General features: G+C 40.5%; 1 long non-coding RNA gene across 1 annotated transcript in view; it reads left to right on the top strand.

Moving 5' to 3' along the window:
- The window catches only part of LOC147339195 (uncharacterized), an 81,533-nt gene extending 73,677 nt beyond the window's left edge, over positions 1 to 7,856 (top strand). Inside the window, exon 6 of the long non-coding RNA XR_015128910.1 lies at positions 3,135 to 7,856. This is a non-coding gene — a long non-coding RNA (uncharacterized LOC147339195). The remainder of the gene's footprint in view (positions 1 to 3,134) is intronic.
- The last annotated feature ends 5,021 nt before the right edge of the window (positions 7,857 to 12,877 follow it).

Raw genomic sequence — 12,877 nt, forward strand, 5'->3', positions numbered from 1 at the left:
GCACTGCCTTCTGGGTAGTACACAGAAAGGCTTGAGAATAATATATTTTTCCCCCCAGTTGAAATGAACTACAATTACCCATCATCAAGCATATAAAGCAGTACCCTCGCATTCACAGTCTCATAGCCTGGGGAGGAGAGTGGTCACTGTTTGCAACATTAGTCAGGGAAAAGAACAAAAGGAAAATGTGTTTTGCTTTGTCACAAAATTGACTTTGCTGTGTTGTGATGTGAAGTATGTCACTGAGATGTTATGGAATATACTGAATTCATATAATGGACCAGAGGCAGGTAGTGTTAGGTGCTGCAAAGTTTTAAATAGGATGTTAGCATAGGCTGGAGGAGCTTTAACAAAAGTTAAACAAAATAAGCTCCAAGCAAGCTTCTAATAACTGACCTCCACCTATCAGTCCTTGTAGTTATGCATTTTCTATCACCTGCCCAGGTTAGGAAGTGGGGATAAAAACTCAAGTAATCAAACAATATTTGCATTAATTGCAAAAAGACTAAAGGTGAAACTTTTTTCCTCTTCCATTCACCATAAATATGGAAACATACACTGTGCATTTGTATTTTCATCAATGTCAGTGACTGTAGCATCTCCTACCCCATTCTCCCACCCTGTGCCTGCTCAGGAAACAGTCATATATTTATGATTGGCAGCTGATTTCCAAGCAACAAAGTTAAACTGCAGAAGGAAAACAGGAAAAAATAATTAGCGAAACAGCAGCTCAGTCCAATTTAAACCTGATGACACTAACATAAAGGAAAACTCATAATCTGATCCATAATCAAGCAGAGCACTTTTAATGGGAGCAGTATGTCTGTGAAGGTTCTCAGTCATCCAGGTCATCGTAGTCAAAGGAGCTTGCAAAGAAAAGCGTCTGGACTTCTTTAAGTTGCTTGAAGACGTTTCACCTCTCATCCAAGAAGCTTCTTCAGTTCTAAGGTCAAATGGTGGAGAGTCCCAGATATAAACCTAGTGGGAGTTTCCCCCCACAGAGGGACAAAAGGACCCCCTGATGATCCTCTAATTGCCTGAGCCAAGGTGTGAAACTGGGTGTGGGTCCCAATCAGCCAGAGTTTCGGGTGTGTTCATTGTGAAACCTGGCCCCACCTTATCATGCGAATTCCTGAGGTCAGATGGCCCAGGATGTGAGTGGGCGTTAAGGCGTCTGGGAAGGGATCTCAAAACTGGATTATAGATGGCAGAGAGTTGGTGTCATAAACCCCCGCCTCTGTTCAAAGATGGTCGCTCACAGTGGACATAGATGGCTTCTTTCACTCCTCTTTCAAACCATCTGTCCTCTCTGTCCAAAATGTGAACATTGGCATCCTCGAAAGAGTGACCTTTATCCTTAAGATGCAGATGGACTGCTGAGTCTTGTCCTGTGGAGGTGGCTCTTCTGTGTTGTGCCATGCGCTTGTGAAGTGGCTGTTTGGTCTCTCCAATGTAGAGGTCTGAGCATTCCTCGCTGCACTGTACAGCATACACCACATTGTTAAGTTTGTGTTTTGGCGTTTTGTCTTTCGGGTGAACCAGTTTCTGTCTGAGCGTGTTGCTGGGTCTGAAATGCACCGGGATGTCATGCTTGGAGAAAACTCTCCTGAGTTTCTCTGATACACCGGCTACATAGGGGATGACAATGTTGTTGCGTCTGTCCTTCTTATCCTCCCTCGCTGGTGTCCGGTCTTCTTTTCTTTAGAAAAAGACATCCCGGTGCATTTCAGACCCAGCAACATGCTCAGACAGAAACTGGTTCACCCGAAAGACAAAACGCCAAAACACAAACTTAACAATGTGGTGTATGCTGTACAGTGCAGCGAGGAATGCTCAGACCTCTACATTGGAGAGACCAAACAGCCACTTCACAAGCGCATGGCACAACACAGAAGAGCCACCTCCACAGGACAAGACTCAGCAGTCCATCTGCATCTTAAGGATAAAGGACACTCTTTCGAGGATGCCAATGTTCACATTTTGGACAGAGAGGACAGATGGTTTGAAAGAGGAGTGAAAGAAGCCATCTATGTCCACTGTGAGCGACCATCTTTGAACAGAGGCGGGGGTTTACGACACCAACTCTCTGCCATCTATAATCCAGTTTTGAGTTCCCTTCCCAGACGCCTTAACGCCCACTCACATCCTGGGCCATCTGACCTCAGGAATTCGCATGATAAGGTGGGGCCAGGTTTCACAATGAACACACCCGAAACTTTGGCTGATTGGGACCCACGCCCAGTTTCACACCTTGGCTCAGGCGATTAGAGGATCATCAGGGGGTCCTTTGTCCCTCTGTGGGGGGTCACTCCCACTAGGTTTATATCTGGGACTCTCCACCATTTGACCTTAGAACTGAAGAAGCTTCTCAGATGAGAGGTGAAACGTCTTCAAGCAACTTAAAGAAGTCCAGACGCTTTTCTTTGCAAGCTCCTTTGACTTTAATGGGAGCAGGTCACAGTAAAAAGGGGGAGGGAACAACCACTTTTGCAAACATAACACAACATTTGGCAGGATAGAGGATGAGTTTGAGATAGAGAGAAAATTAATCCCACAATACTTTGTGTAATTTCAAAAAAGAAATTGTTGTTCTAGTTTTTGAATTGCATGCATTTGTTTGATATTTAGACTGTTTGTGATCATTCTCATGTGTCTGCAGAAACAAAAGTTTTTCACAAGGCCATCTCTTAAGATTTTTTATGTAATTTTTGTTTGTTTTGGTTTGGTTATTTTTACATCCCACTCTCCTTGTAGGGTGAACAAGGAGAAGTTGCTTACAGCAACATTGCTGTGTGTTTTAAACTATAAATTAAATATTGCATTTTGATACAAAACAGAGAGTGTTGGCTTAAAGTGGTTTACATCTCTGGGCCTAACTGATTCATCAAAGTTTGCAGCTAAAATATTTCATAATACAGAATTTTCTTTTCTAGTTTTTTCTTCTTCTTTTTTTAATCTGATGCATGAAAGCCATGTTGTGTTTCTTTTTTCTTTTCTTTGTGTATATGGTGAGGTGGGGGGGATCACAGCTCAAGCAAGCAGAGCAGCATGCCTTATTTGAGTTTATATTTTACAAATTGACAATTAAACAAATGGTAAATGAATACCTGACTACATCTTTCTTTGGTCATCAGTTTCAAAGTTGGAATCCTGATACTTCTCAGTGGGAAAATATCTGAAAAGAACTGACTGTCAGTCAATGTAGGTAAGTAACTGAATGAAGATTTGGAAAAAAGGCAGAAGAAGAAAAAATGCATGAAGAAAAGAAAAGTGAGGTGCAAGTGGAGATGAAGACAGGAAAAGACTGGAGTCAAAGACTAAGACGGGAGAGATGGCGATCGAGGCGAAAGAAAGCAAGACTCTGCTCCGACTGTCCTGGGTCACATGTTTTTATATTAATGGTTGAGGTCTTGTGTCAGGTCAGGGAGAGCTAATCTTAACTCTCTTGCTGGAGGGCACCTTCAACCCATGGGGCATCTGGGTATCTCGTCAACCCAACAGTGAACCACCGGGCTCTTCTCTTAGCATGCAAATGAGACAAGAACAAATGTCCCATCACTTCTGGGGCTCCATGTCCCAAAGTGCTTAACACTCTTCCTGTCAACCCCCCACACCCCACCCCACTCCAGCTGCTTCAAAAAGCCCCTCCTGCACATCCTTCACTCTTTTTTTCTCCTCCCTCTGATGTTCTTTAAATGAGCTTCCCAACTCCACTTCTTTCTCACAATTCAATTTTACAAGGCCATTATCCTGGGTGTAATGTGGAGGTTAAATATATCGGGGCAGACATTATGTGAAAATAATTAGTGCTAATGAATAATGCACTCATTCAGCTGATGAAGGATGGTTGTCAGGGTAATGGAGTACAAGGGAGGGGCCCCTCTGACAAATGAAATTAAAATATTTAAACACTGTTTTACGATATTATCCGGCCCTCACACTCTTTCCCTGTTACGCACTCGCTATATGGAGCAGGCAAGCCTCCATGTGACATGATAGTTGTGCCATTACTCACGCACAACATCTGTCTCACCAGAGGCCCTGATACAAGGCCCATGCTTTTGCAGTACCTCACACCACAGCTCATCATCCCTGCCCTGATAATCACGCTGATGGCTTTAGAGATGGCGCTCTTATTGACAGTCGATGTCACCCTGCCAGATTATATTTTCTTCACTTTATTTATTGCCACTGCACTCATTCTGCCTCTTAGGATCTCATTCTGCGCCCATCATGTGACAATGAAGGATGTAGGTTTTAAATTGCCTGGTTTACAGCGCTCTCCCAGTCATTTGGCCTGTTCCAATCAATAATGGTAGACTAAGCACTCCGTGACAGATAAATGGTAAAGCATCAACACAACCTTATTAGACATAATGGGTAGATGAAAATATAGGAAAGTGCCTTTGACAGAGGACAGAAAGTGCATGAACTAATAATATATATTGCTTATTTCTTCATGCACCAAACTCTGCTTGATGAACCTTCAAACACCTATTTCCACCTACACCTACTTGAACTTCAGCCATTCTAGCATTTTGGTTTACTCTGGTTTCAACATAAAGTCTTTAAGATTGTGGTCAGTAATCCAATATATCAGAGTCGTCAAAGGCTGACAGAAAGTGGTGTATGTTTAAATAAGACTCCAGCCTATCCCCATTGTTTTGATTTAACCATGCTCCTGTGTAGTGATGAACACATTCCCCTTAAACACAAAAGATCCCTGGTTCAAGACCAGGACAAGACGCAAACCCAATAGTATACTCCCATTGCTGGTCCCAAGACCAGAAAAATTGGAGCATTGCATCAGGAAGGGAATTTGGTATAGATCAAACTTGCAGATCCACCACTGTGGCGATTCCCTCCAGAACTATGCAACATCTGTTGTACAGTAGGTGAAAACAACAGTGGTTGCTGGTGCAACTAATGTCAGTTAGTTGTAATGGAAATGTGAATAGGCTCAGGCTGTACTTGCTGACAATGACAACACTATCATGCTGATGTGATGTGATCCCTCCTAATTTATTTTCTTTGTAAGTATGCTAAACATGTAAACATTACACAATGTAAACATCATGTCACAGAGTAACAAATTACAGATTCAAATTTGGACCTGGAGATGTTATGAGGATTCGTTCTAAAGAAAGCAGATATATTTACTGCAAAACTTTAAACCTGTGGGCGCTAAAAGTTGTTATTAAGTTCAACAGTCGAAGTGAATGGGCTTATCTGCATTCTTTCCTGTGGTCACACGTTCTTGGTGTCAACTGAAAAAAAAGATCAAGGATGTAAAAACTCACAGGTTTTCCAAACTATCAGAACATTGGAGATGTCATCAGATCATCCAGAGACAGATAGATGCCCTGGTCATGCCACACATGACAAGAAGAGCTGCTGCTGCTACATTGCAAGCCCCAATCTGAGCAGCAATGACCCTCCTGGGAGTGATGGAAAACTCACCTGCTGATGTGACGGTCCAGCTGGAACATCCACTCGACAAAGGTGTTACTTTCCTGTTGAAACACAGACAGGGAGGAAGCAACTGTTTGCTCCTCCTGTCGTACGCCAGCATGCCCTGAGCATAGCATGAGGCAAACTGTGTGTTATAACTGCATGTATGGTGTGTTTACCTTTAGCTGTGTTTAGTTTTTTCCATTCCCTGTACAACCATGGTTGGTGATCTCTGCCAGGGCTGCCATTTGTCTCTGATTCTTTTATAACTTTTAGGACAATAATTTCTAGGTGTAGCCAAAGGGTGGAGGCTGGTTTAAGGATATGATCTCTGTTTTTCTCAGATGATGTGGTTTTGTTGGTTTTACACTGGGGCATTTTCCAGCCAAATGTGAAGTATATGGGATGAGAATTAGCATCTCCAAGTCTGAAGCTATGGTTCTCTGTTGGCAACGAGTGGAGCACTGATTCAGGGTTTGAACTGCTGCCCCAAATGGAGTAGTTTAAGTAAGAGTAGTTTAAATAAGTATTACTGATGATGACACTGCGCTGGTTGGTTGTGGTGAAGAGAGAGCTGAGCACGAATGTGAATCTGGTGATTTAACAGTTGATCTGTGTTCTTGCCCGCCCCTGTGGTCACAGGTTCTGGGTATCAACTGAAAAGAAAGATCAAGGATGCAAGCAGCAGAAATGATTTTTCTCTCAAGGGTGTTGGAAATAGAGGCATTTGGCCATTTAGGAGTCACTCAGAGTAGAGCCACTACTTCTCCTCATCGAAAGGTGTTTTGGGCATGCAATGGAGGTCCCAAGTACACGCTGGAGAGATTATATGCCCAAGCTGGCCAGTTGCATATTTATTTCAGTTATTGTATATTTGACTGATATAATCCACGAATCCAAGACAAATAGTGTTTAATTGAAATTATTTTTAAAAATTGTGATACTTCAATAGACAAAAGCTAAATAAGCTGATAAATAACAATGTAGTTTGTATTTGTAAATCTGAAAGTAATATTACATAAACTGTGCAAAAATACTGGCAGATAATAAAAAAGCTACTCTTTTTTCTTCTTTAGATTACATTAATTACATAATTAATAAGACTTTAAGAAGAAATAAGGTTTGCTATTATTATTTTGGTGTTATATTTAATTTCATACAGTAAATTGTTCTTGGATACCTCCATCGGTCGTCCACGTATGTTAACTATGTCAGTAGGATGAGTGTTAACAAATTAAAGGTGGGTCTGTGGCTGAGTAGGAACAACCCACACACACCATACCCTGCTACATCTTGCAACTTTCTTTTCTTAACTCTTATTTTGCATTTTGGCAGCATATACATTTGACTTGCAAAACAGACCTAATTACAGGGCCTGCAGTATGCAAGCCACACATCAAACATTAAGTTACAGTAGAAGCCTGTGATCCCAGTCACATACTCTCTCCCTCTTTTTTTCTTCTGCCCTCCCTTGCCTCTGCACACCAGAAACACTGATTGTAACAGGGACATTAAAGGGGAATTACAGCGAAACAATTTACACTTAATGTAGCAGTCGTATGAACGGGGAAGAAAGATGGACAAAGATATAGCCGTATTAATAATACATGTTTTAATTAAGCAGCTGGGAATGCAAGGAGCAGGATCAAGGGAACAGACAGACAATGAAAGAAGAACTCGAAAGGAGGGAAGCGGTGAGAGAAAGACGGACGAAGAAAAAGAACTGAAAATGAGAGAGCGAATGACAGAGAAAGAGTAAAACAAAGCGGAGCATAAAAAGTAGAGGAGGGAGGAGGATTGGAATATGGTGCTGCGCGTTTCCTGCAAACCGTGATTCATGGGCAGTAAATATGCAAAGCCTGATGGCCATAAGGCAATCAGAGGAGCGCCACTCATCTACATGTTGCACAGTGGGCTATAATCCATCTGAGGGGCAAGGAATAATGATACCAGGAAGCAGGAATAAGAGCAGGGTCTGTTTATTACCTCAGACAGATCCATAATGCATACAGATGTGAGGGAGGCACACAGCTGCCTCTGGCCAGAGAACTCTATTGAAAAGTAGAGACAGTAATATTGTGTTTAGTGTAATGAAAGACAATCTGATTGAAGCACCTATTAAGGCAAATAAGACTGCTGTCGTATGAGGTTTAAGTGCTGGAGCTGTAACGATCACTGACAGGGTGGAGAAGAGCTGGGGTGGATACCAAAGGAGCAGGAGGCACCGATCCAACACCTCAAAGGCAACAGCAAGGTCACCAATAAATAACATGGGTAATGCAATATGAATGTGCACTCGTGCAAAGTGAAATGTAAGGTAATAATATGGTCCAAATATGCACATTTAAGACCTTGCTCGCTGTTAAGAGCATACCAGCGCAGATAAAATGTATGACCGGCAATAAAGCAGTAATTTGAATTCTTTGGTGTCATTGTGTTTACTTTTCTTTATTTGCAAAGACACCCCCACATTCACACGCACTCTTGAACACAAAGGCCTTCTTCCCCGTCTTCTCACAGAGGACATTAACACCAGGATCCTAGTGGTGCTAGAGTAAAGTAATAAATTGTGTTGAACATTGATAAACTAATGCAATTACCTGCAGGGCAAGCCAGTCAGCTAATTTAAAGATACCAGGTTTGTTCATGGGGTGGGAGGTACCGAATAGGCCCCAAGGGTGAAAGATGGCGCCTTTATTACATCTGAGAGGTCAGCTTGGTAGCAGTGTATTAGGATTGATCTTTTGATCCCAGCCTGGAACCCACCCCCTCCAAAAAATGTACCAACCCCATATGGCTGAGGAAAAACACAGCTTATCTGGCGCAAAGGGTTAACTCTGCCAGCCAGGCAGCCTAATTGAGCGCCACACATCTCAGCTACACAGCAGAAACAGGAACCTGGAGGGTCGTAACAAGCCAGGCGTGACTTATTCACATAATAAACCAAGCAGATATCTAAATGAGCCATTGAGCCAGCCAGAGGGAGGGAGGGAGGGAGGGAGGCCATTAGGCCGCGCGGACCATGGGTACATATTTGTATATCTACAATTGCCCAATCATTTGCATATGTGGCTGGCTATAGACAGTGCTCGCACCCAAGGGCCCAATGACACAACATAAAAACTTTGTACTCATTCACAGCATCATAAACAAGTCAGAGACTCATTTGTTTTATCAAAAAAAAAAGTACACGGAATTTACAGGAGACATTAATTGAGATATTTAAAACCATCCCGGCTGCAAAATACAAAGACACGGTCTTTGTTGGTCTCTGAATGGATATTATTTCAGTGAAGCCTTACTTCATAGAGTGATGTTTCATTTAATCTAGCAGTTAAATCTAATCTACCACTCGTGTAACTCTAGTGTTGGTTACCCTCAGATAAAAGCAGACCTAACCTGTGAGGCTCTCAGTAACTTACTGTAACATTTCCATTTCATTTCAGTTTTTTTTACCAAAACACTTAGCTTCTCGTTAAGACTTAAAATCACAGTCATAGCTCAGTCCGGCTCTACCTAAAGCCAACAAAATCCAACAATTCTGTGACCACCTCAACAGTAAGCTGCTGAAATGCATTACCAATGAGCAAACACAATGACACTGCAAGGGTCATCCTCAAACAGAGTATTTCGATTTTATAATATTAATGAATGTTGGGGATGAATGAATATTTTTTTGTGTAAAAGTACAAATACTGATAATGGTTGGGTGTCAAAGGTATCAGCAGCAAAAGTGCCCTCATGTTCTGGTGGACAGCCATGAACTGATGACACTGCATATAACCAGCAGCTTAGAGCAGCATATGAGTAAATATTGTCCACACTCCAGTGACAGGTACACACAGGCCTCTCATTCACTGTGGAAATATCTGAGTTCAGCAGTGTTACAGTTTTTTGCAAAGAAGCTGTTTCTTCATCTGCTGTGAGGGATGACCTGAAGCTTGCCTGATAAGAGGAGCACACACAGATGGTTATCAGAGTGTGTAATGCACTTAGGCACTAAAGTGTAGCAGATGCTATGTGCCCGACTGTTTCTGTTTTGGGTTGAGTTTTCTTTTTTTCTCGCTAGTCTCACTGCTAAATTAAGCTATCCAGTCCTGATTGTGACATCAGAGCCAGACAGTTATGTTCACACAGTTGTATTGTGTGGCTTAAAACTGTGATGGTAACCAATAAATGTACATTTAATTAAAGCTGTGATTACAATTATTGAGCGATGTCTTTCATTTCAACATTTTGTGTGATGTTTATTTCTTTCAGATAATACTTTTTATGGATTCCTAAATGACAAACACAAAGAAACAGATGTAGAACAGATTTCCAAATTACCAAGCAAATGCAAGATATTCACACATACTTTTTTTTTATATAAATAATGCAACAAGCTTGTAAAACTGTATTATTCCAATGCATCCACTGTAGAGTGCTAGTAAAAAAAAAAAGTCAGACAACAAAAGCTGATAATATAACATTTGAATTCTCATTTCCTCTGAAAATCCAATTTATTGCATCACTTTACTGCGTCCTCCTACTCGCCTGTTATGTTGCTTAGTTTAAACAATAACAAAAGGTTATCACTATCATTCTTGGTAATGGGTCAAGGGGTCAGCCTTTAATATGACCTCTGACACATAATTAAATTGCCATCTTTAACCTCAGTTACAGCCTGTCACAGAGCATTGGATTACATGCTGCAAATCACTGTACTGATCAATAGCAGAAGAGAATACAGGGGGCGTGGCCTGCCCTGTCCGAAGGAGTCTGCGCAGAGATTATCTTTAATGAAGCTGAACTGTGCAGTGATCATGTTAATGTGTAGTCTTATTAGATTCTGAATGACGTACTGAAACACACAGTTATCCTTGCAGGGATGAGAAGACTGCAGGTAAGGCATCAAAGAGCAACTTGTAGTGTCCAGGCACATGACTAGCTTTCACTTTAGCTGTTAGTCATGCAACTTCTTATGTACTTATCCTTGTGTCTTAGATTTGGCCTCAAAGCATGCACTACATACAGGTTTTGAAATATGAGTATGATCAGATTACATTGTGACTGAGAGGCCTTTTCTATTGAAGGAATTAAGAAATTTCCCAGTAGGAGAAGCACAGGTTTAAATAAATTGATGACAGTGTAACATGAGGGTTCATTATATGGTACTAAATCTCTCTAAGTTATTAGAAAACAGCAAGATGAAGACCTTTCCTCTTGCTACACTTAACAACACAACCTTGTTTAGACTCCCCATGTAACTTCACTAACCAATGAGAAGCCAGGAAGTCCTACAATTAGGTAAATATGGAAAAATAAACTAGGTAGATTCAACACAATTTATTATTACTGATTTAAAATAATATGTGTAAATGTATAAATATCAAATCATTAAATATAAACGTAAATGTGTATATAATTAGCCCTGTAACATGAAAACATAGATTTACTTCTGCGACTTGCAACAGTTTCAGGTGAGGTCAGTTTCAGGGTCCTAAGTAGGACTTTTAGTTAAACTCACATCTCTCTATGCCAAGTTAAAATGTGAAATACATACATACATGCAAACAATATTTTTTTAAAAATCACATTTTATCAGTTATCATTTAATTACATTTAATTTGTATGTTATTAATTAGTTATTGATATGTGGATGGTAATGTGTATTTGTCAATAACAAATATTGTGAAATTGAAGAATAACAGGTAATTATCACCCTTGTTTATCCTATATCATTGAGTTGAGATCTTAATGACCAGATCTTAAATAGGCTTGTCGGTATGATGTAAGGTAAAGAGTGTATGGAAGAAAAAACATACATAGGTCTAAATTTACAGAAACAAAGAAACAAAGCAGTTCTGTTTCAGTGAAACCAAAAAGCAAAAGTTCAGCTCCAGGTGTTGCCTTGTTTTCACATGTAAACAGATTAGCTGCAGCGCTGCAATCTCAGCACAGTGACTAAAGGATCAGCTCTTTCTGATCTGCGGTTTCGGGGCAGCTGTGTCTTGATTCTGTGTTGTCTGAGAGAGTGATACCTGTAATCTGCTGTCAACAGATGACGTCACAGGGCTTTGTTAAGTCTAATACAGCAATATTTCTGAAAAAACTGGCACTGATGGAAAGCCATATCTAACAAAAACAAAAGTTTTGTCTTGTCTGTGGCTTCCATCCACAAACCCACTGATTCCACACCAGAACTGCAGCTGCTGTTACAGAAAAAAATGAGTCCCCAAACTCAAATAATCCTGAATGACTGTGCTGATTATGATTTAGAGGCTGCTAGTTTTGTTTCAAACTGTGCCTTGCTTTGTGGCCGGGGGCCTTGTGTTGTTTAAAGGGTTGTCGGGGTATAAATACTAAATTAATCATGCTTTGGCTCAACTTGCTAGGGACTGAAATTTGCTTATGGAAGCTCGTGATCGCATAAAATATTAATAGTGTTACAGAGAACTGGCATTGTAGCAATAGGAGCGAGGCGTGTGAAAGCTCAGAGCAGCAATGTCGGGAGGGGTCATAAGTGATTTAAGATCAGAAACACTTTCTACAGATTGCCACCTTAAATTGATAAAGCAACACACAATTAATGACCAAAAGATTGCATTTGCACATCCATTAGGATCATTTTTGTACATCTACCAAATTGGCATTGTAGTAATTGGTATTAGCTGGCATGCAGCAGTGTTTTTGTGTTGTAAAAGAGGCAGGAATATTATTCAAATTAATCTGAATACATTACAAGTCACTAATGTGATGCATTTTCCTAGATGATTCATATCTGTGTGACCGACTTCTTGAGGCCCTTAGGGCTTCAAAAAGAAACTACAATCACTTTCACTGACAGGCAGCTTATCTCCAAGCAAACAAAAGTGGGGCTTTCAACACATATCTTGCCTTTTTTTAAGTTACACATTCAACCCTATTTTTAACAAAAAAAAGTCAAGGCATTGTGTAAAATGTAAACAAAAAGCAGAATCAAGTGACTATTTTATTATTTTAAGTCCATATTTCACTGAAAATAGTACAAAGATAATGTATCAAGTGTTGAGAATTAGAGATGTGCCATTATTGTGGTTGTTGTTGTTTTTTTTGGGGGGGGGGGGGGGGGGGGTTGTTTGTTTGTTTTTTTGTTAACAAGCCAACATTAATTCGTTGCTGATCTATCTGGATCGGAATTTATAAAACCTGATAAATAAATAAAAACTGATAAAAAAGTAAAGTAGAGATGAGGAAAAACACCCTTCAACAAAGTTATGAGTGTTGACATTGCTTAGTTTATCCACCAGAGGGCAGTCAGCAACATCCCTGCTGGCAACACTGTTCCACAAATACAACAACAGGCTAATCTGAGAAGAGGAAATGAGCAAAGTATATATATAACTACTGTAATAAATGTTAGAGAAATCGGTTACTACTAAACAATTTCCAAATCTCCTATTTC

Source organism: Aulonocara sp. 'chitande type north' Nkhata Bay, linkage group LG1 (genome assembly GCF_057382095.1).
Source record: "Aulonocara sp. 'chitande type north' Nkhata Bay isolate Kocher_YH1m ecotype deep benthic linkage group LG1, A_spYH_male_GT1.1, whole genome shotgun sequence".
Taxonomy (NCBI): domain Eukaryota; kingdom Metazoa; phylum Chordata; class Actinopteri; order Cichliformes; family Cichlidae; genus Aulonocara; species Aulonocara sp. 'chitande type north' Nkhata Bay.